This window comes from Rhinoderma darwinii, chromosome 1 (assembly GCF_050947455.1).
Source record: "Rhinoderma darwinii isolate aRhiDar2 chromosome 1, aRhiDar2.hap1, whole genome shotgun sequence".
Taxonomy (NCBI): Eukaryota; Metazoa; Chordata; class Amphibia; order Anura; family Rhinodermatidae; genus Rhinoderma; species Rhinoderma darwinii.
In genome coordinates, this window is record NC_134687.1 from 601,604,654 (window position 1) to 601,629,728 (window position 25,075).

Sequence of the window (25,075 nt, forward strand, 5' to 3'; positions counted from 1 at the left end):
CTTTGCTTAATACCAGTGTGTCCCTATTTTCCTCTTGTGCAACTGGATTACAGTTGTCCGATTTGTAGTCTGCATTTTAAATTAAATGTACTTTGTATTGTCTAATAAAATATTCATGTTTCTATGCCCTTGGGCAACTATATTTAAATAGTACATGACTCCTTATTCTCTGTGTTCTCATCAAATGTAAGGTGAAGTTTCTATTTCGATATTGGGGAGGTTTAAATCCGCACTTGCTGGTTACCTAGCCCTAGTACTGATTATCCCTGTGAGACATATGTTTATACTGCCGATCACATTATGTAGAAGGTAGAACACTTATAATGTGGTGACAGAGCCTCTTTAAAGGGGTTATCCGGGGAACAAAAATTGCATTGCAATAATATATTTATGTGAAACGAAGTAACTTACTAATATACTTTAATTAAAAATTCTGTACTAAATGGTGCAGTTCAAACGTCATGAATTATTTAGGAAGTGCTGGAGCTTTTCTTATAAAAATGACGCTCCGACAGGGCCACACTTACTGAGCTCTTGCTGCATGTGCTGTTCATGAACATAACCGCAAGGGGCTGTCATATTGCCTATTGCTTGAGTCCCGAGCAGAGCATCAGCTAGCGCTTTGCTTGGGACTACAGCCCTGCTCCCGACATCCATATTTGGTCAATTTAGGGGTTGCCTATCGCTGGAGTCCCCGAGCAGAGCATCAGCTGATGCTCTGCCTGGGGACTCCACAACTTCTGCCCATGTCATTGTCACTGTCCATATATGGACAATGATGTCAGCAACACTACTGGAGTCCCGGGGCAGAGCATCAGCTGATGCTTTGCTCGGGGGCTGCAGGACTTCTGCCCACGTCACTCTCACTGTCCATAGATGGACAGTGACGTCGGCAACAGTACTGGAGTCCCAGAGCAGAGCATATCATCACATATATCATCACGTATATAGACACACACATACTGGAACATATATACTGTACATAAATAAAGACAGATATTTACACAAACAGGCAAATATATATATATACACATTCTGGAAGGCACATAAATACACATACAGTAACATATACAAATACATGCAGGCACATATATACAAGCACAAAGACACATTCACATACAGACCCATATATACCCACACAGGCACATGATTCATCGAACGGATGGACATTGGCGTGTCAGGCGAGAAACATCAGAGAACATACACCCTGCAGCCATTGCTGGAAGAACACAAGCTGGTGGCGGCAGCGTTATGATCTGGAGAATTTTTTCATGGCATTCTCTGTGCCACTCATCCATGTGGAAGGCGCTCTGAACCGATTTGGGTATGAATCCATAGTTGCAGATCACGTCCACCCATACATGCTGTTTGTTTTCACTGGGGCAGATGGAATCTTCCAGTAATACAATGTGACATGTCACACGGCTAGAAATGTCCAACAGTGGTTGGAAGAGCACGACCAAGACTTCCAAGTACTTCCCTGGTTCCCTAATTAGCAAGACCAATTGAGCATCTGTGGGACCACCTCCATCGTCTTGTTCGCTCTATGGATCCTCCCCCATGCACCCTCCAGAAAATGTGGTATGCGCTACAGTCAGCATGGCTCCAGATACCTGAGACAACCTACGAGCATCTTATTGAGTCACTACAAGCCCGTCTAGCTGCTGTCCGTGCTGCACACGGCGGTTACTCTGGATATTAGCTGGTAGTCATAATAATGTGACTCGACTGTGTATATATGCACACATACTGAAACATAATTACATATACACACAGAGACATATAGACACACATAGGCACTTACAATCTCTCCTTGCTGACAGGCTTCTTGCAGGACAGGCTGTGGGTGGAGTTTACTCCTCTTCTCTTGCTGCCTCGGCTCTTGTTTACTCCGTGTGTGTAACTAAGAGCAGAGGACAACCGAGGCAGAGCCCAGTGGCGCCCCCTCCATGCTGGGAGGGTTCAGCACTCTGTGCACTCGCACAGGTTGCACACCCCTAAGGTCGCCCCTGCACCTCCCTCCCCCTAAATTCACCGGTGGTATTATATGTGTACTGTATAGTGGTATAATTCAACTACCATTGGAACAGTATTCATTTTTTCTCTCCTTTAAATAAAAATGCGTATTTTCCAAGGAGCCTCCACCTCTGCCCGGGGGACACTGAAGATATGATACGCCAGCTTCCTGTATGAGCCTTCAGATACACATTTCACTGTAGCAGGTGCTGTTCCTGCTGGACAGACTCTTATTATATAGGATGATATTATAAGAAATGCTTCTTTTCTTGCAGGAACATTCAGGAGTCCACATATGAAAATTATACCCAGAGAACTCAGTGACGTCCGCGAGTCAAGACAAACTACAAGTGACCTGGTCTGGACACAGACATATGTTGTACTTTATATAAAATACTTTTGTTATTTCATATTTTCCACACCATTTTTATGTAATTTACCTCTGTGTTCTTTTCTGTGAATTAAAACATTAAAGAACATGTGTTATGGTAAAACAGCATTTTATTAAAAGTTAAAGTTGCAGTGTGGTGCAAAAACCCCACCTGTTTGTGGCACAACTGGCCTCCATCCAAAAAAGAACAACTCAACGCATTAGACATGTAAGGTCTAGTCCAAGAAGATATGGGGTCCAATGCCATAAGTTGTGGGGTGTAGTCCTGAAAGGTGTGGGTTCCAGTCCTGTAAGATGTGTCCAGGGCAGAAGAGAATTTATAGCTCCTGCTGTGTTTAGCTCACAGAGGAGACTGATACATTGTAACAAACTCTTAGCTGTGTGAGCAGGACTAGGTCAGTATAGGTTGTTAACCTCTAAATGTAGCCAAAGTTTAAGAATTGTTTTATTATTTTTATGTTCACTTATCCATTAGTCCATTTTCTACAGGGAGATGTTGACTCAATTTTTCGGCTTTAATCCATAACCTCCAATCATCTGTGTATAGTCCTATTATTACATTAGTTAAAGTAGATGGTGCAAACAACTAGGACATGGCCCACATTTACTATGCAGCTTATGCCAGGTTTTGGCAATAGGGTAACATGCGACAATTTTTTTTAAGAATTTCAATGATCAAAAATGTGGGTGTGGTACCCAAGCCACATTTATTAAGAAAAATATGTGAAAATGGCACAAATTTTGGAGCAAATCTATTCCTGCTCATAGCAGATATATATCATTTTCTGACTTAAAGAAAGTTAAAAATATGGCAATTTTATTAAGATTGGTGCACTTTTTTAATACATGTGGCACAAATCACTCCAACTAGTCTTTTTCTCTTAGTAAATGTGGGCCACTCTCAGTATGTTTAAAAATAATACACAGAATAAACATACAATATGGCCTATTATATATAATAATAATAATAATAATAATAATAATAATAATAATAATAATAATAGTAATAATATATAATAATTCTGTCATAGATAAGGAGACATCTTTTTCCACTGATTTCAATCAGAATAAGCCATATCTTATTTCTCCACAAGATGGCAGCAGAGCATAAGAAAAAAAATTGCAAATCCTAATAAGGGTATGTGCACACACACTAATTACGTCCGTAATTGACGGACGTATTTCGGCCACAAGTCCCGGACCGAACACAGTGCAGGGATCCGGGCTCCTAGCATCATACTTATGTACGATGCTAGGAGTCCCTGCCTCTCCGTGGAACTACTGTCCCGTACTGAAAACATGATTACAGTACGGGACAGTTGTCCTGCAGCGAGGCAGGGACTCCTAGCATCGTACATAAGTATGATGCTAGGAGCCCGGCTCCCTGCACTGTGTTCGGTCCGGGACTTGTGGCCGAAATACGTCCGTCAATTACGGACGTAATTAGTGTGTGTGCACATACCCTTACATGACTTCATATCAACTTTCAGAAACAAGAGATGTAGCAGAGCTGAATTTGTCATAAAAAGCTGAATATATGTGAACAAATTGAAATGTGTATAAGATACATATGTCATACATATCTCCTCCTATATTACAGATACATAATTAGATCAGGGGTCTCCTGAGCCTGTCATCTGCGGCCCGCGGACCACCGAAGCTCCCGAGGCATCCTGACAGCAGGAGAGCAGAGAGCAGGCCGAAGGAGGAGCGCCGCACACGCCCTGTAGATAATTCCACCCCATCCCCTCCTGTATATAGCGCAGGGACGGCGTCCGCACCAAGCTAACCCAGGCAAGTGCCGGGGGCCCACTACCCTTTGGGGGGCCACTCGGCCAGCGGCTGCTAACGCAGCCATCATGACTCCTTCAGGAGTGAAGTCCCCGGCCAGAGCGTTGCGGAGCGTTATACGAGCGCTACTTCTCCCTCATTTCTTTTTGCTCACTGTGAATGTTAGACACGCATTTAGTGGTGATGCACAGGTATCGCAGGCTTTTTGACCAATGTATGGGTTACCCTGCTCAATATACCCTCCAATACTACATTTTAACAATAATACACAGACACCTGAAATGTGGTATAAATTTCGGCCAAGGCTATTTATTAAATTGTAAACCAATTGTACCTGCGTACAAAAGTCGTTAGCCAGCCATATCAACCGTATAAAATTTGCTACCATAAATAAAACATGTAAATTAATAACATACCGGAAGGGGTTTGTCCTTATGCCCCACCCAGTTTTACCAACTGAGTGAGCATGCGCTCAGACTCCCCCCATTTTCGGCCTAAAAACACCCCCCAGGCTGACTACCCCCGCCAAGAGCCAGTCGTATGACAGCTCAGGCCGACTGCGCTCCCCCACCAACAGCCAAGGCCGCTTTCAGGCCGTCCTGCAGCCCCACATTGAAGATATCCAATCAATCCAATTTCCATCAGACAAACCCCATCTGGATGGAACAAACCAGTCGCCACGCCTTCCAATAGGCGGTAACGCACCACCACACCCCCGAGTAGACGAATAAAGGCTGCCATCTCTTTGTTGACTTTGCCCCGTGACCTAGCCAACGCTAACGGGTCCCTGGTGTGGCGCCATACCAACCTTGGCACCATCTCCGAGCATACTAATCGAACACCTGGCAAGAGACCCAGTAATCGAATGACATCCCTTTTCATTGCCTTCAACAAGTCACGCTGAGACCGTTTTCCGAGGTCATTACCACCCACATGCAGCACCAATATCTTCAGAACTCCAACCAACCCGGGAAAGGTGGACCACTTCCGACACCAAAGTGTCCCACCAAAGACCCCTGTAACCGAACCACCGCAGCTCCAGCTGGTCCTTTGAAAAGCCGAGCCGTTCGCCATTCCTCCTCACTCCAGCTCTCCTATGTGCCCAATGAATGCACAAGTGTCCAACGATCCATGCACCCACCGGACATGAGGCTGCGGAGAGATGCACCAACCAACACAACATAAGCCCTACAACGGAAAATACCACAACCCCCTCATTCACCTAAGCGCAAACCTAGTCACCCTTCAGGCACCCACACTCGCCCTGGGCGTACATACCTCTTATAGGCACCCGACTTCCAATGACCAATGCTCTTCACTCGATCCACACCCAGACCAAAGCGAGATGCTTCGGTGGCGGCGCCCACTCTAAATGAATGGGTGCCGAACTCCCTTGCCTCACCTCCTAAACTACTAATACACCTCCGAACAACCGCCAAGAATTGAAAGCGGGACAGAAAAGACCCGTCAGAATGCACAAAAACAGGGTCCAAACTGACAGGAAGCCTGATCTGGCGAAAGTACAGAAAAAGAGTAACCGGACAGATCCGTTTATCCGCGATGCTGGATAACGAAACTGACACTCCCTTCCCCTCCTGATCCATTTTGGAAAAACAAAGCCAAATTGTCACCAAACCAGAATCCCAATACACATCTTCAAACGATACCCCACCCGGCCAAATCTTGTTTTCCAGTTCCCCCACCCGAAAAGCCCCAAAGAAAGCTCAAGAAAAAACCAATGAAAACATCAATGCTTCGTAACTAGACGAACAGACCTCTTCCCAACACACCTAACAAACTCCCAAGCAGCACCACTGAAATCGGCCATCTTGAATCCACAGATTTTCTTTGGCGGTTCAACCCTTTTAGGGCTTGACGTACTCGAAATTCCTTAGTCACATCCGGCCTCCCGGATAACTTGAAATAAAAAGCCAAAGCAGCCAGCCGCTTTCCCACAGCTGATGCCGACACCCCCATGTCCACCAATTTTACCACACATGCCTCGAGCAGTCCAACCAACAACTCAGGCCAGAAAGATGCCTGCCTCCCACCAGGTGACATTGCTTCAAACTCACGCCAGGTCTTTTCATAGCACCTCAGGGTAGACGGGTCCAACGAACTCCGGACCAATTCACTCATCACAGCTTGACAATGATCTACAGCTGAGCTGGGCAGGCATCCCCCGTCACCATGGCATCCGGAGCCTCTGTCCGAAACCGCGCCCACTGAAAACGGGGGAGGGCGTCAGCAGCAACATTCGACACCCCAGGCACATGTGCTGGCCGAAACTGCAAATTCAATTTAAGTCATTGCAACACCAGCACCCGCAAAAGCCGAACCACAGGATCCGACCCAGCAGACAGCTTGGTAACCGCGAGCACCACTCCCATATTGTCAGACAGAAAAACCACCCGCCAGTTGCAAAACTCATCCCCCTAAATGTGGACTGCCACCACTATGGGGAACAGCTCCAAAAAAGTTAAATTCATCAACAACGACGAGTCATCCCAAGAAAGTGGCCACCTGACGGCACACCACCTCCTGCCGAGCAATGCTCCAAATCCCACACTAGCAGCCGAAACGGTCTGAAGACCCAATTCCACCGAATCCACCAAACCTGACTGAAAAACTGAAACACCATTAAATGACGCCAAGAACGAACCCCACACCTATAGATCCTCCCGATGTTCCTTTGTTACCCTAATGAAATGATGCGTTTCCGAAATGCCTGCCGTAGCCCTGCTCAAACGCCTGCCCATCGGGGAGACGGTAGCTGGTAGATGGCAGATCCCTTTCTCCGAGTCGATCTCCAAACCTAGGAATGTGAGGCAGGGCATGGGGCCCACTGTCTTGTCCGTTGCCATAGGAATACCAAACTCCCTTGCCACATTCAACTAAGTGTCCAGTATGTGCTGGCAAACCTGGGACCCAGCCGGCCCCACGCACAGAAAGTCATCCAGGTAGTGTATGATACAAAGCCAGACGACTCCCTAACCACCCACTCCACAAAACAGCTAAATGCCTCAAAATAAGAGCACGACATAGACAAACCCATGGGTAAACACAGGTCAACAAAATAACTACCCTCAAAAAAGCAACCAAGGAGATGATGACTATCCGGGTGAATAGGGAGCAGCCGAAAACCTGCCTCCACATCTGCTTTTGCCAATAGGGCCCCCGGCCCGGCCTCCCTCACGAGGTCCACCGTCCTATCAAAAGAAGCATATGACACAGAACAAAGTTCCTTGTCAATACTGTCATTCACCGATAGTCCTTTCGGGAAGGACAAATGATGAATCATTTTTTGGAACAACTCCCAATGCGACACATGAAAATCAGAAAGGGGGGCTGAAAAGGGGCCCACCATCCTGCCCCGCTCCACTTTTGCTTTAATTTTTACCTGAACCACCTCCGGGAACTGAATAGCCGATTTTAAATTCACCAGAACACCAGAACCACCCCTACTCAAAGTAACCGGAATGAGAAAACCGTCTCCAAAACCGCCCCTCAATAAATACGCATGAGCCCTATTGCCGTAGTTCTCTAGCCACGGCAGCATCGCGCCTAGCCTCACTGGGGTCTTCCCCTTTTCCAGCCACATCCCACAGGTGCTTTCCCTGACGCTTGAAACAGCGGGAATAGGGGTGTGAGCTCCCACACCCTGAGCACTCATGCCTAAATTTACAGAACAGACCCGCTTTGCATTGTCCCTCATTAAAGGGCCAACACACTCCTTTCTTGTTAAGGGCCGGTTGAGCAGACCCATGCCCCCCAGCCCTCCCCCCCCCGTGAAAGGGTGCAGCTCTCTTCGCCATCATCAGCCTCATCCACAACGGCCGATCCAACTGATCCCACCGCATGGCAGGGCACACCGCCAGATGCTGGCGAAGCTGTTCATCGTAACGCCATCACACCAGACCCCCATATTTCTTACAAGCATCCCAAATACCTTCAATGTAACAAACTAAAGATGCACCACGATATGGTAATTTAGCCCCCCAAACGCTCGCATAAATACAAAAGGCTCTCAACCCATTCCGAAATGTCTTCGGAATCTTCCTGTACCTACGTTTGTGTTCTTCCTCTTCCCGTTTCTTCATCTTCTCGCCCGTATCAGTTTCCTTAGTTTCAGGGAAGTATTCAAGAGGTAAAAGTGAAAACAGTTCCACATATTCCCTATTTTCAATCTTCTGACGAGCCTCTTCCTTCAAATGCGCGCCCAGTGGTCCCAAAAAGGCAAAATAAGAACCCCTGTGAGCCACATCCATCACGGGTCACAGACCTGCCCCTGGATGATCCGAAATCCCCACCTGACAGCTGCCTAACGCTGAACCCGATGCATCTTCCCCTCCAGCCGTACTACCCATTGGAGAAGAACGCACCGACTCCCTAACTTCCCTCCAAGCCCCCGCTACCCCAACCTCAGCCTGCTCCATCTCCCCTTGAAGTCAACAATTCCTTAACATCCTGCAGTAAATCACCCGCAGACACACCCGACTCACCTCCCGATCTCAAAGACGACACTGCTGCGTCACTGCTCCTATGCACAACGGGGCGCGCTCCCTCGCCATGCTCCACCGTGTCCCGGTACACGGACAATACTCCAACTGACCCTTTCATCCATGATGATCGGCCTGCACTCCGTCCCGGTGACACGGCCTCCCGATGCGACCGAGCCGAACTTCTCCCGTCATCCAACCGCCCACGGTATACCTCAGGATCCCGGCGGCGTTCCACCACCGACACCTCCTGATATCCTGTCCCGCGCCTCGCTTCAAGAGCTGGCCCCCGCTCCCGACTCCGAGTCCGGGTCCTGGAACCCCGAAAAACACTTCCCACTGGCGGGCGGTGCGACAGCTCCCGCCGTCCACGAGACCTATGGGAAAAATATACCACGTCATCCAATCGATCCCGGTCCACTGGAACTAGCTGCATACTCCCCACTTCTACCGCTAACCCCCTGTTGGGGGCCCCGGCCATGGCCTCAGGGGCCCAACTGTCCTCTACCACCGCTCCTGTCCACACAGCTGCTTGCGACCAGGCACCAGCTGTGAGGCTGCACTCCCCCGCTCCTCTCGCATGCTGACCCACATCAGTAAACACATCCAGCAGCTCTGAGGTATTCCCTGCAGTGTTTTCCTCCACTTGCCTGCCAGATGCTGATCCTGGGCATCTCCTAACTCCTGCTGACTCCTTCCATCTGCACTGCATCGTCCTCCCGTCTGAAGCGTTCCCTGTCATGTTCTCCTCCACTTGCCTGCCAGCTGCTGAGCCCAGGTCTCTCTTCTCACCAACCGCCTCCTTCACTCCGCTCTACTTCGTCCTCCTGTCACAGGTGGGCGCACCCCTCTTCCGCCCGCTCACTCGACGAGCGGGGCTTGGAGTCCTCCGTCTCCGACCAGGCCGCACCAGACTGGAACTCAGTCGAACAGGCGGCTGCACATTGCGCACCGGCCGTGCACTGACATCTGCCGCTGCCTGCATCCCGGGCACCTGCTCCGCCAACCAGGCTGCTCCCCGCTCCGTGGCCAAGGCTCTCAAGCTATCTATCAGTTCTTCCGTCTACAAAACAAGTTCGAGCCCTCCGCAAAACTTCCTCCTTCTTCGCTCGTTTGGTGCTTCTGCCCAAACTCCGCCCCCTGACGTCAGGCGCTACGTCCCCCCACATGGTCAAGCCGCTCCTCCCCTGACGTGCCGTTGTTCCGGAGCTTCCATTCCCATTGAAGTGAATGTGAGAAGAAGGCTGCAATACTGTGAATCGCCGCTAAATGCGTGTCGACAACTCACCGTGATCAAGAAGAAATGAAGGGGAAGCAGCGCTCGCACAAGCGCTGCAGTCCTTTCAAAACAGCTGATCAGTGGGGGTCCCGGGAGTCGGACCCCGACCCATCAGCTATTGATGGCCTATCCAGAGGATAGGCCATCAATTTTTATTGGTTGGAAAATCCCTTTAACAATAATTTTGTATTGTATCAAATTGGAAACGTATGCTACCCGTTAACTTCACATTTTCTCTATGTGCGGCCCATTTACCCAGCCAAGTTTGAGACCCCTGGTATACATTATATATGAATGTAATACATATGATTTGTATACTGATATCGATGGGATAATACGATATTAGTACAGCATGGCATGCATTTAGAAATCTGGACTTTATTAAAACATAGATATATGAATTGTGACTGTGTATATAGTTTTATTGTTAAAGGTTAGCACTATATTCAAGACTTTTCAGATATGGAAATAATACAGAGGGTATAATGTGTACAAGTCATTAGTCAGTAACTCATTACATTAAAGACTATGTAAACCTTCAAAAGCGATTTTATTTTTTTAATAAAAATATCTTTCAGTGTGTTTGGTGCAACTTTCTAATTAGTTTTTATTAAAAATTATTTTTACTTTTTGAGATACAGCTGCATCCTTGTACCCTGTATACAGAGCAGATGTATCTTGCACTGAGACCTGAATCCATGAGGTCAGTGGGACTACGAGTGTCGGCTGTATGTTGTAGTCGACACTTCACAGTAATGAAGCCTGTCAGAAAGACGATATACTTCAATACAATAGTATTGCAGTATATAGTGCAAGCGATCCAACTATCGCTGGTTGAAGTCCGCTAAAAAAAAATATATATTAAAACTTAAAAAAAAAAAACATTTTCCCATTTTACCCCTAGAGCATTGTAAAAAAATAAATAAATAAACATAATTGGTATCACCGCATCTGTAAAAAGTCTGAACTATTACAATATATCATTATTTAACCCGCACGGTGATAAAAAAAAAAAATGTAAACGTCAGAATCGCTATTTTTTGGTCCTCTCATCTCCCACAAAAATGGAATAAAAAGTTATCAAAACGTCGCCTGTACACCAAAATGGTATAATTAAAAACTACAACTTATCCCGCAAAAAATAAGCCCTCATACCACTTAATCGACGGAATAAAAAACTTATGGCTCTCAGAATTTGATGACACAAATATAAATAACATTTTTTACACATTTTTTCCTTGTAAAAGTAGTAAAATATAGAAAAAAAACTATATATATTTGGTATCGCCGTAATCGTATTGACCCGCAGAATAAAGTTAGCATGTTGTTTTAATTGCACAGTGAATTCTGTAAAAACGAAGCACAAAAAACAATGGAGGAATCAGTGGTTTTTTTTTCATTTTCTACCCCACAAATAATTTTTTCCCCATTTCCTAGTAAATTATATGGCACAATAAATGGCGCTATGAAAAACTACAACTCGTCCCGCAAAAATCAAGCCATCATAGTACTATATCGACGGAAAAATAAAGAAGTTATGGCTTTTGTAATGTGTGGAGGAAAAAACAAAAATGAAAATCTGAAAGTAGTTTACGACGGGAAGGGGTTAAGATAATGCAGTAGGTTCAACTAAAGTCCTATGTAAAATCACATGTAACACATTCTAATATGATGAGTTCTGATAATCTCAGGTTTACTACATACAGTATCCTGCAAAAAAATCTCTGCCACCCATCCATAAGAGAGGCAACCCAAATGTTTCCCAAAACAGAACCTACTGCAGTGCCCCCATAACACAGCAGTTAAAGTTCCCTATAAGATTCAGTCCCAGTGCCTCCACAATAAAGCCATAATGTCTCATAATAAAGCCAGTCTCACCTCCCCATAAGAGAGCCAGCCACAATGCTAAAGTAACAGATCCAGTCGCGGTGCCTCCATAACAAAGTCAGTATTAATTCCCCCATAACAGAGCCAGTCACAATGCTCCAGTAACAAAGCCAGTCACAGTGCTTCCATCACAGACCATCTCCAGTGTTACTATAACAGAGCCAAGTAATAAAGCCAGTCACAGTGGCCCATAACAGAGCCAGTCAGTCAATCTATAGACACAGGCCTAGAGTAAATCCAGCCCTAAGTAGAACATAGACAAAGCTCTACATCCTGCACAGGAGCAGCGTGTACATTATTGAGAAGCATTGTCCTATCTATAAGCGCACGAGCGCCAGGGACATAACATCCCAGTAGAATCTGAAAGTAAATACCATGGATAATAAGAAAATATATACTTTTATTAATTTATCACAATACATGGTATAACAATATCAAGTGTATTAAAAAACTGTATATGGCGGATCATATATCAAGAAGAGTAACAAAGCGGTAAGTATGACAAAATACCATGGGAAGCACAGAAAACATAACCAAAAAATCCCCACAACTCAATGCGACCATACCAAAAGCACAGATGATAAGAATGACAGAGACAGAAAGACTCTATATCGATGTGAATGAAATACCCACATGGAGAGAGTACATGTCATAAATCTGCAAGGAATAACTAGCGTGCTATACATATCGACATATTAGGTGAACATAATGTTGAGAACATAACTCATGTAAATACCTGTCGACATGATGGAAGCAAGAGATGAGGGGAGATGGCACAGGAACGCCTCGACGCGCGTTTCGCCCACGACCGGCTGACGAAGCCGGTCGTGGGCGAAACGCGCGTCGAGGCGTTCCTGTGCCATCTCCCCTCATCTCTTGCTTCCATCATGTCGACAGGTATTTACATGAGTTATGTTCTCAACATTATGTTCACCTAATATGTCGATATGTATAGCACGCTAGTTATTCCTTGCAGATTTATGACATGTACTCTCTCCATGTGGGTATTTCATTCACATCGATATAGAGTCTTTCTGTCTCTGTCATTCTTATCATCTGTGCTTTTGGTATGGTCGCATTGAGTTGTGGGGATTTTTTGGTTATGTTTTCTGTGCTTCCCATGGTATTTTGTCATACTTACCGCTTTGTTACTCTTCTTGATATATGATCCGCCATATACAGTTTTTTAATACACTTGATATTGTTATACCATGTATTGTGATAAATTAATAAAAGTATATATTTTCTTATTATCCATGGTATTTACTTTCAGATTCTACTGGGATGTTATGTCCCTGGTGCTCGTGCGCTTATAGGTTGTTTTCCTAGTTGGCTTGGTGTTTCTCCTCTGTCCTGTTGTACCTTATTTTGAGGTCCTTTTGTAGGTTTACTAAGCATTGTCCTATCCCCAGACTCCAGTCCGCTGATGCATTTCCAGTCTATTTCCCCTATATGTCATAAGTGGGAGCATCGGTGAGTGTGTCTGGATTATGCTGTCACCAGCCAGATTACCCATATACACAGCCTCAGCAGAATATCGCTAATTTAATTCCCGGTCACAGCGTGTACGTTTGTACATCATTTATTTCCCATCAATTACTCTGGTAATTACAGCTCAGTTATATGAGGGAAGACAATATTCATCAGAGAAATCTCACCAACGTCTTTATTGCTCATCAGTCCCCTTCAGTTCAACAGAAACAAGTGGAGCGTCTCAATTACGGCGTCTTTTTGAGCAGCCACAATTAGACAGGTATAACGTGACAAGAGGCAAGCACATTCGGGCACATTTACTAAGCTGTCTAATATTTAGACAGTGAAAGCTTAGACCAGGCAGTCAAAAGATGCGAAAATGGTGCACGCTGTATAAAAAATTTGGCGCATCTTGCTAGACATGTTAGACACCGCCTTTTGAGTGGCTTCGTTTATGGCAATTTTTGGGCCTTAAAGGATTTGTGAAGGACTGGAAAAAACTGTCTGAAGCTTTTCCAGAAACAGCGTGATGTCTGTCAATAGACTGTGTCTGGTGTTGAAGTCTATCCCTAATTCCATACCTCCCAACCGTCCCGGATGCGGCGGGACAGTCCCGGTTTCTCACCGCTGTCCCGCCGTCCCGGGCGCTCTGCAAAATGTCCCGCTGGGCGCTGCAGCTGTATCAAAACAGCTGATCGCTGCTGACAGGCGCCCTGCGTGCCGGACGTCTGCAGCAGCGATGAGAAGAAGGCAGGAGTCTTGCAGCGGTGTTCTGACTGGGATCTATGCCTGCCCGGGAGTGGACCAGTCCAGTCACCTGACCTGTCATCTGACCTCACCGGTCAGGTGACTGGACTGGTCCACTCCCGGGCCGGCATCGACACAAGTGAGAACGCCGCTGCAAGACTCTTGCCTTCTTCTGACGGTGAGTGACATCAAAGCAGAGCGGAGAGTGGCAGCAGTAGGGCCGGCTACCTCTACCACTCTGGTGGCATTGTTGCACAAAGTATAAGGGGGCTGTGTGGCACTATGTATAAGGGGGAGGGGGGTTGTGTGGCACTATGTATAAGGGGAGGGGGGTTGTGTGGCACTATGTAGACGTGGGGAGGGGGGTTGTGTGGCACTATGTACAATGGGGCAGGGGGTTGTGTGGCACTATGTACAAGGGGGAGGGGTTGTGTGGCACTATGTACAAGGAGGAGGGCGGTTGAGTGGCACTATGTACAAGGGGGAGGGGGTTGTGTGGCACTATGTACAAGGGGGAGGGGGTTGTGTGGCACTATGTACAAGGAGGAGGGGGTTGTGTGGCACTATGTACAAGGGGGAGGGGGCTGTGTGTGGCGCTATATACAGGGGGGGCTGTGTGTGGAGCTATCTACAGGGGGGCTGTGTGTGGAGCTATCTACAGGGGGGCTGTGTGTGGTGCTATCTACAGGGGGCTGTGTGTGGAGCTATCTACAGGGGGCTGTGTTTGGAGCTATCTACAGGAGGGCTGTGTGTGGAGTCATCTACAGGGGGCTGTGTGTGGAGCTATCTACAGGGGGCTGTGTGTGGAGCTATCTACAGGGGGCTGTGTGTGGAGCTATCTACAGGGGGGCTGTGTGTGGCACTATCTACAGGGGGGCTGTGTGTGGCGCTATCTACAGGGGGCTGTGTGTGGAGCTATCTACAGGGGGCTGTGTGTGGAGCTATCTATAGGGGGGCTGTGTGTGGCGCTATCTACAGGGGGGCTGTGTGTGGAGCAATCTACAGGGGAGCTGTGTGTGGAGTGATCTACAAGGGGGGCTGTGTGTGGTGCTATCTACAGGGGGGCTGTATGTGGAGCTATCTATAGGGGACTGTGTGGAGCGATCTACAAGGGAGGCTGTGTGTGGCGCTATTTACAGGGGGGCTGTGTGTGGAGCGATCTACAAGGGAGCTCATGTGGATGATTTTTCCATTGACTGGTAGCAGTTACACAACTGGAAAAAAAAATCCCCATCGTGTAACTCTGCTACCTGTCAATTAAAAAGTCATCCACCACAGGGTCTCCCTCTTGACTTTCATTGTTCTCAGCCTTTTGGTTTGTCCTGCAGCTGCCGTCGTGATGAGCAAATGTTATACCCAAGTTAGGAAAAGTTACACAAAGACGACATAACCGGATCCATAATATCGGTGATATCCAGACAGTCTAGAGATTTGCAGTGAGAATGTGCGCGTGTTATTTGAAGAAGGATCTGGCCGTGATTTGATGTGTTTATGCTGGAAATTGGGTGTGGTTAGGGGGCGTGGCTTAAAATGTCCCTCTTTTCCGAATTCAAAAGTTGGGAGGTATGCTAATTCAAGTAGCTGAAGCTGAATTGCAATACCAGAGACAGACCAGGTACAGTCATGGTCCAATTTCTGGAAAAACATCAGACACTTTTTTTCTTGTCCTGGACAAATCCTTTAAGGACCAAAAATAGAAAATTAGACTCTGGTCCTAACTCTAGCTCTTAGTCAAATGTAACCTACTGTAGAAGGTCAACTGCCTGCTTGCTTGAGAGATACACTACCTATATATGAGGTTGTTAGGTAGCATGTCCATAGCAACCGATCTTTTGACAGAAAATCCCCAGGACCACATCACAGAAATGTCTTTGACACATCTTAAAGCAAAGTCGTGGTCTCTTATAAGAAGTGTTAACAGCAGGAGGAAAAAAAACACTCATAGACAGAGAACAAGGCCAAAGTGAGGGTGTAAAAAAAACTACTAAGACAAGAACAGGCCAGGTTGTAATGGGAAACAAAGAAAATATAACAATATATCTTTGTATGGACAGATTGCTCAAGCACTATGGCTCTCCAGAGCCCCACTATATAGTCACAGGGGTGTCATAATCATCAGACAAAAATCCTCTGCACTAGCCCTTAAAGAGTACCTAACTTTTCAGGTGACTATTCAGAATAAGCTGTCATATGTGTGTACATGAGAAATGACACTATTTCTGGCCATTATATGACTTGTATATGTCATTATTTAGCAGTTTTCCCCTCTGCAGGCTCTATCTCTAATTCTCCATTTTCCCTGAGCTAGTGGGCGGAGCCTAACTGATATATCTTTTATACATAGTACATAGAGAAGAGGATAATCCTGCTCTCCTCTATCTATCTATCTATCTATCTATCTATCTATCTATCTATCTATCTATCTATCTATCTATCTATCTATCTATCTATCCATCCATCCATCCATCCATCCATCCATCCATCCATCCATCCATCCATCCATCCATCCATCCATCTATCTATCTATCTATCTATCAATCTATCTATCTATCTATCTATCTATCTATCTATCTATCTATCTATCTATCTATCTATCTATCTATCTATCCATCCATCCATCTATCTATCTATCTATCTATCTATCTATCTATCTATCTATCTATCTATCTATCTATCTATCTATCTATCTATCTATCTATCCATCCATCTATCTATACAGCACAAAAATGTGAACAGCACATTCCAACAAAATGAAAGAAAATGGGTATACAGGTGCAAGAACGCCTGTGACTGCAAAATTATACAGCACACAAGAAAATGGTGACAGCACTCTGTGAACACTAATGCCACCTAAGCCACTAAATATAAATAAATATGCATTACTGCTAAATGTGCTTACAATAGGGAGAATCTTAGCGCATATTTAGCAGTAATGCATATTTATTTATATTTAGTGGCTTAGGTGGCATTAGTGTTCACAGAGTGCTGTCACCATTTTCTTGTGTGCTGTATAAATATGCAGCAACACGCGTTCTTGCACCTGTATACACGTTTGCTTTCATTTTGTTGGAATGTGCTGTTCAAATTTATGAGTTGTTTATGTGATTCATGTATGTGGGGTAAGTGACTGCCTCCATTTTTGATCTTGCTCTCCTCCCATTCTGCCCTGGGTGATTTTAATTAGTTTAATGCTGGTTCCTACCATTCCCAAGTATATATAGTTTATATAGTTACATGGGTTTAAAAAAGACACAGGTCCATGAGGTTCAACCTTTTTCAATAAATTACTCATCATTCATTGCTTGATTAGTTATAACCCTCAATGCCATTCGTAAATAAATAATCATCTAGCCTTTTATTACCTCTTGGGGAAGGGCATTCCATAGTTTGACTTCTGTAACTGTAAAGAACCCTTTTCTTTATTGATGTCTGAAACTTCTTTCTTCCACACGCAATGGGTGTCCCCTGATCCTTTGTAGAGTCCTTGGAAGGAACAGATCATGTGCTAATTCTCTGTATTGACCACACATACAGTGGAGGAAATAAGTATTTGATCCCTTGCTGATTTTGTAAGTTTGCCCACTGTCAAAGTCATGAACAGTCTAGAATTTTTAGGCTAGGTTAATTTTACCAGTGAGAGATAGATTATATTAAAAAAAAATAAGAAAATCACATTGTCAAAATGATATATATTTATTTGCATTGTGCACAGAGAAATAAGTATTTGATCCCCTACCAACCATTAAGAGTTCAGCCTCCTCCTGACCAGTTACACGCTCCAAATCAACTTGGTGCCTGCATTATAGACAGCTGTCTTACATGGTCACCTGTATAAAAGACTCCTGTCCACAGACTCAATTAATCAGTCTGACTCTAACCTCTACAACATGGGCAAGACCAAAGAGCTTTCTAAGGATGTCAGGGACAAGATCATAGACCTGCACAAGGCTGGAATGGGCTACAAAACCATAAGTAAGACGCTGGGTGAGAAGGAGACAACTGTTGGTGCAATAGTAAGAAAATGGAAGACATACAAAATGACTGTCAATCGACATCGATCTGGGGCTCCATGCAAAATCTCACCTCGTGGGGTATCCTTGATCCTGAGGAAGGTGAGAGCTCAGCCGAAAACTACACGGGGGGAACTTGTTAATGATCTCAAGGCAGCTGGGACCACAGTCACCAAGAAAACCATTGGTAACACATTACGCCGTAATGGATTAAAATCCTGCAGTGCCCGCAAGGTCCCCCTGCTCAAGAAGGCACATGTACAGGCCCGTCTGAAGTTTGCAAATGAACATCTGGATGATTCTGAGAGTGATTGGGAGAAGGTGCTGTGGTCAGATGAGACTAAAATTGAGCTCTTTGGCATTAACTCAACTCGCCGTTTTTGGAGGAAGAGAAATGCTGCCTATGACCCAAAGAACACGATCCCCACTGTCAAGCATGGAGGTGGAAACATTATGTTTTGGGGGTGTTTCTCTGCTAAGGGCACAGGACTACTTCACCGCATCAATGGGAGAATGGATGGAGCCATGTACTGTCAAATCCTGAGTGACAACCTCCTTCCCTCCACCAGGACATTAAAAATGGCTCGTGGCTGGGTCTTCCAGCACGACAATTACCTGAAACATACAGCCAAGGCAACAAAGGAGTGGCTCAAAAAGAAGCACATTAAGGTCATGGAGTGGCCTAACCAGTCTCCAGACCTTAATCCCATCGAAAACTTATGGAGGGAGCTGAAGATCCGAGTTACCAAGCGACAGCCTCGAAATCTTAATGATTTACAGATGATCTGCAGAGAGGAGTGGGCCAAAATTCCATCTAACATGTGTGCAAACCTCATCATCAACTACTAAAAATGTCTGACTGCTGTGCGTGCCAACAAGGGTTTTGCCACCAAGTATTAAGTCTTGTTTGCCAAAGGGATCAAATACTTATTTCTCTGTGCACAATGCAAATAAATATATATAATTTTGACAATGTGATTTTTTTTTTTTTTTTATATATAATCTATCTCTCACTGGTAAAATTAACCTAGCCTAAAAATTCTAGACTGTTCATGTCTTTGACAGTGGGCAAACTTACAAAATCAGCAAGGGATCAAATACTTATTTCCTTCACTGTATACTTATACATGTTAATAAGATCACCTCTAAGACGTCTTTTTTCCAAGCTGAACAGGAACAATTTTTCTAGCCTTTCATTGTAAGCGACACCTCCCATCTCATTTAATAATCTCATTGCCCGCCTTTGAATCTTGTCCAGTTCTCCCATGTGCTTTTTACAATGTGGAGCCCAAAACTGAATTCCATATTCTGGATGTGGCCTTACAAGTGATTTATAGAGTGGTAATATTACATTTGAATCCCGGGTTTTTATCTCTCTTTTTATACACCCTAAAATCCTATTTGCTTTTGCAGCTGCTGCCTGACATTGAGTACTACTGCTGCTTAGCTTATTTGTTACCAGAATACCCAGGTCCTTCTCCCATTCTATTATCCCCAGTTTTATTCCATTTAACTTATATGAATTAATATTATTATTGCGTCCTAAGTGCATTACTTTACATTTATCAACATTAAATTTCATCTGCCATGTTTTTGTCCATGGTGGCAACTTATCTAGGTCTTTCTGTAATATTTTAAAGTCAAGCTGTGCTTTAAGTATCCTACAAAGTTTTGTATCGTCAGCAAAAACTGACACCATGCTATCAATCCCATCCACAAGGTCATTAATAAAGAGATTAAGAAGAATTGGGCTTAACACCGATCCTTGTGGTAGCCTGCTGCTGACGTCAACCCATTTTGAGTAAGTTCCATTTATAACAACTTTCTTTCCCTTAACCAATTCTTTACCCACATGCATACACGTTCCCCCGAGTCCCTGTGTCTGTAGCTTCAGAACAAGACTGTTGTGTGGAACAGTATCAAATGCTTTTGCAAAATCCAAATAAAGCACATCAGCCGCATGACCAAATCCAGATTTGCACTTACCTCCTCATAGAAAGGCACGACCAGTTTTTCTTAAATCCACGCTGGTTATCAGTAATTAGACTTTTCTCTGCTATATACTTTTGTAGTTCATCTCTTAGAATACCCTCAAATACTTTACATACCAGAGATGTCAAACTTACTGGACGGTAGTTACTCGGTTCCACCTTTTTACACTTCTTAAATATTGGTACAACATCTGCCGTCCTCCAATCCTGTGGCACTGATCCTGTTGCGAGTCTAAGAAGATGAGATACAATGGTCTGTCCAATACTGAGCTTAATTCCCTTAAGGACGCAGCCTAGTTTTGGCCTTAAGGCTCAGAGCCCATTTTTCAAATCTGACATATTTCACTTTATGTGGTAATAACGTCGGAATGCTTAAACCTATCCAAGCGATTCTGAGATTGTTTTCTTGTGACACATTGGGCTTTATGTTAGTGGTAAAATTTGGACGATATATTCAGTGTTTATTGGTGAAAAATTGCAAATTTAGAGAAAATTTATAAAAAATAGAATTTTTCAGAATTTAAATGCATCTGCTTGTAAAACAGACGGTTATACCACCCAAAATAGTTACTAGTTCACATTTCCGATATGTCTACTTTAGATTGGCATAGTTTTTTTAACATTCTTTTATTTTTCTTGGACGTTACAAGGCTTAGAACATAAAACAGCAATTTCTCATATTTTTAAGAAAATGTCAAAAGCCTTTTTTTTAAGGTACCTGTTCAGTTCCGAAGTGGCTTTGACTGGCCTATGTATTAGAAACCCCCATAAAACACCCCATTTTGAAAACTAGACCCCTCAAAATATTCAAAACAGCATTTAGAAAGTTTATTTAACCCTTCAGGCATTTCACAGAAATGAAAGCAAAGTAGAGGTGTAACACAGAAGGTTTTACCAGAGAAACACTACTAAATATTTATTGTCCAGATTCTGAAGTTTTTAGAAATGTCCCACATGTGTCTCTAGTGCGCTCGTGGACTAAAACACAAGCCCCAGAAGCAAAGAAGCACCTAGTACATTTTGAGGCCTCTTTTTTTATTAGAATATATTTTAGGCAGCATGCCAGGTTTGAAGAGGTGTTGAGGTGCCAAAACAGTAGAAATCCCACAAAAGTGACCCCATTTCGGAAACTACACCCCTAAAGGAATTAATTTATGGTTGTTGTTACCATTTTGACCCCACAGTTTTTACACAGCACGTATTTGAATTGGGCTGTGAAATTTAAAAAATGAAATTTTTTCCAATAAGATGTCATTTTTTATAAAAATCTCTTATTTTCACAGGGAACAAAATACCCCATTTTGTTGCCCAATTTGTCCTGAGTGCAACAATACCCCATTTGTGGCGATAAACTGCCGTTTGGGCCTATGGGAGGCCTCAGAAGAGAAAGAGCGCTGTGTGTTCTTTGGAGTGCAGATTTTGCTGGATTGATTTTCGGGTGCCATGTCGCATTTACAGAGCCCCAGAGGAATCAAAGCAATGGAAACCCACCAGAAGTGACCCCATTTTGGAAACTACACCCCTCAAGGAATTCATTTATGGTTGTTGTTACCATTTTTACCACACAGTTTTTTCACAGCACCTATTTGAATTGGGCTGTGAAATGAAAAAAATTTAATTTTATTGTGTTGCCCAATTTCTCCTGAATGCAGCAATACCCCATTTTTGGCGATAAACTGCCGTTTGAGTCCATGGGAGGGCTCAGAAGGAAAGAAGCGCTATTTGTTCTTTACAGTCCAGATTTTGCTGGATTGGTTTTCGGGTGCCATGTCGCATTTGCAGAGCCCCAGAGGTAACAAAGCAATGGAAACCCACGAGAAGTGACCCCATTTTGGAAACTACTCCCCTCAAGGAATTCATTTATTGGTGTTGTGACCATTTTGACCCCATGGTTTCTTCACAGAACTTATTTGAATTGGGCTGGGAATTAAAAAAAAAAAAAATTTCCAAAAATATGTAGTTTTGGCTCAACATTTCTTATTTTTACAAGAAATAAAATACCCCATTTTGTTGCCCAATTTGTCCTGAGTGCGGCAATGCCCAATTTGTGGTGATAAACTGACGTTTGGGCCCATGGGAGGGCTCCGAAGGAAAGGACCACCATTTGGCCTACTGGGGATTTTCTGGTGCTAAGTCATGTATGCAGAAGCCCCTGAGGTACCAGTACAGTTGAAACCCCCAAGAAGTGACCCCGTTTTAAAAACTACACCCCTTAAGGCATTCATCTAGAGGTGTAGTGAGCATTTTTACCAGAGACATACACCCCATAAACTGTAATATGGGTTCTCACGGGTACGGCAATACCCTCAATGTGGCTGTTATCAGCTGCCTGGGCACACGGCAGGGCTCAGAAGGGAAAGATGAGGGGATAAGATGTGCGGAGTGCATCAGGGTAAGTAAAACTGGGGTAGATTAAAAATCAAGGGATGTATGATACATTTTGAAGCACTCTTTCATACGGAGCCTTAGTTTTTTGGGACACGTCTCACATTGATATATTGTGTCCTCCCTTATCCCCCTCTTATAGCAGACTTTGTGCCTCTTTTGACTTTTTCCTTTCTTGCCAGTTTGGGGAACTTCTCCTGCAAAGTGTTGCCCCGGTACGATGCGTGTGGCCCCGCTTCCAGAAGTACTGGGTGCCCCCCCTTCTTGGTCACTAAAAATTAGTTTCTCGATAACCACCTCTTGAAATTCCAGGAAAGTTCCCGTCTGGCCTGCACATCGACGTAGCACGTACACATTGTACAATGCCATCTGTATGATGTGCACTGCCAGCTTCTTATACCACACCGCATGGCGCTGTAGGGCTTCAGGGCTTGATCTGACAAGTCCACCCCTCCCATGTACCTATTGTAGTCCAGGATGCAGTCTGGTTTGGGGGTCTCTGTACTGGTACCTCGTACAGGTACATGGGTACTGGTGTGGCCATGTATTGTTGTCAATACAAGGACATCTCTCTTGTACTTGACACACAATATGTTGCTGCTAGATTGTGCCCTGCTCTCACCCCTTTTTGTTTGCCCAAGCAGAGTCTTAGGGAGGCCTCTCAGATTTCTTCTAGCAGTGCCGCATGCCGCAGGACTTCTGGAAGCGAGGCACTTGAAGAGTGGGACGCTGGTATAAAAATTATCCAGGTAGAGTTGGTAACCCTGATCCAGCTGTGGTTGCACCAAATCCCACACAATTTTTGCATTAACTCCCAGTAAGGGGGGGCATTCTGGGGGCTGAGCACTGGTGTCCTTCCCTTCATATATTCTAAATCTGTAGGTATACCCTGATGCACTCTCGCACAGCTTCATTTTAATATCGTTAACGACTTTGCTAACTTGAATTCATTTTTACATTTTCTATTGAGATCTTTGTAAGTCTGGAATGCTTTTGCTGAGCCCTCAGCCTTCAACGTTTTGAATGCTTTTTGCGTTTGTCTTATTACATTCACTTATTCCCTATTCATCCATATTGGTCTTCTTTTATTTCTAGATATTTTGTTACCAGTTTGTATAATCTTACTACACGATTCATGTAACAGATCTTTAAAAGCTCCTCATTTATCGTCAGTATTCCTATTTACCATTACATGATCCCAGTCAACAAGACTAAGTGTTTCCCTCAGTCAATTGAATTTTGCATTCCTAAAATTCCAGGTTTTTGTTGCTCCCCTTTGTATTTTTTATTGAATATTATATTAAAACTTACCATTTTGTGGTCACTATTGCCCAAGTGCTCCCGGACCTCCACATCTGATATTGTGTCTAGTCTATTAGATAAGACCAGATCCAGCACATTATCCCCTCTGGTTGGTTTATTAACCCCTTCAGGACCCAGCCTGTTTTGGCCTTCAGGAGACACACGATTTTTTCAAATCGGACATGTGTTACTTTATGTGGCAATAACATCGGAATGCTTTTACCTATCCAAGCGATTCTGAGATTGTTTTCTCGTGACATGTTATACTTTATGTTAGTGAAAAAAATTGGTCAATAATTTTCGTATTTATTTCTGAAAAACACCAAAATCTTGAAAAAAATTAGCAAAAATTAGCATTTTTCTAAATTTAAACGTATCTGCTTGTAAAACAGATAGTAATACCATGTAAAATAGTTACTAGTTAACATTTCCCATATGTCTAATTTATGTTTGCATAATATTTTGAACGTTCTTTTATTTTTCTAGGACGTTACAAGGCTTAGAACTTTAGCAGCAATTTTTCATATTTTAAAGAAAATTTCAAAAGGCCATTTTCTCAGGGACCAGTTCAGTTCTGAAGTGGCTTTGAGTGTCTTATATATTAGAAAATCACCAAAAGTCGCCCTATTTTGAAAACTGCACCCCTCAAGGTATTCGAATCAGCATTCACAAAGTGTTTTAACCCTTTAGGCGTTTCACAGGAATTAACGCAAAGTAGAGGTGAAATTCATTTCTAATAAAAAAAAATTTTTGTAACACAGAAGGTTTTACCCGAGAAATGCAACTCAATATTTTAATGATTCTGCAGTTTTTAGAAATATCCCAATGTGGCCCTAGAGCGCTAATGGACTGAAACACAGGTTTTTCGCTAAATATATTGGAATTAGTCTGTAAAAATGAAAATCTACTGTTTTTTCTGAAAAAACATAGACATTTTTAATATTTACAAGGAATAACGAAGAAAATGCACCCTAACATTTGTAAAGCAATGTCTCCCGATTACGGCAATACCCCATATGTGGTAATAAACTGCTGATTGGACCCACAGCAGGGCTCAGAAGGGAAGGAGCGCCATTTGGATTTTGGAGCACAGATTTTGCTGGAATGGTTTTCAGTGCCATGCCGCGTTTGCAACGCCCCGGAGGGACCAAAACATTGGAAACCCCCAAAGTTACCCCATTTTGGAAACACCCCTCAAGTAATTTTTCTAGGGGTATAGTGAGCATTTAGACCCCACGGGTCTTTTGCAGAACTTAATAGAATTAGGCCGCGAAAATGAATATCACAATTTTTTTCCACTAAAA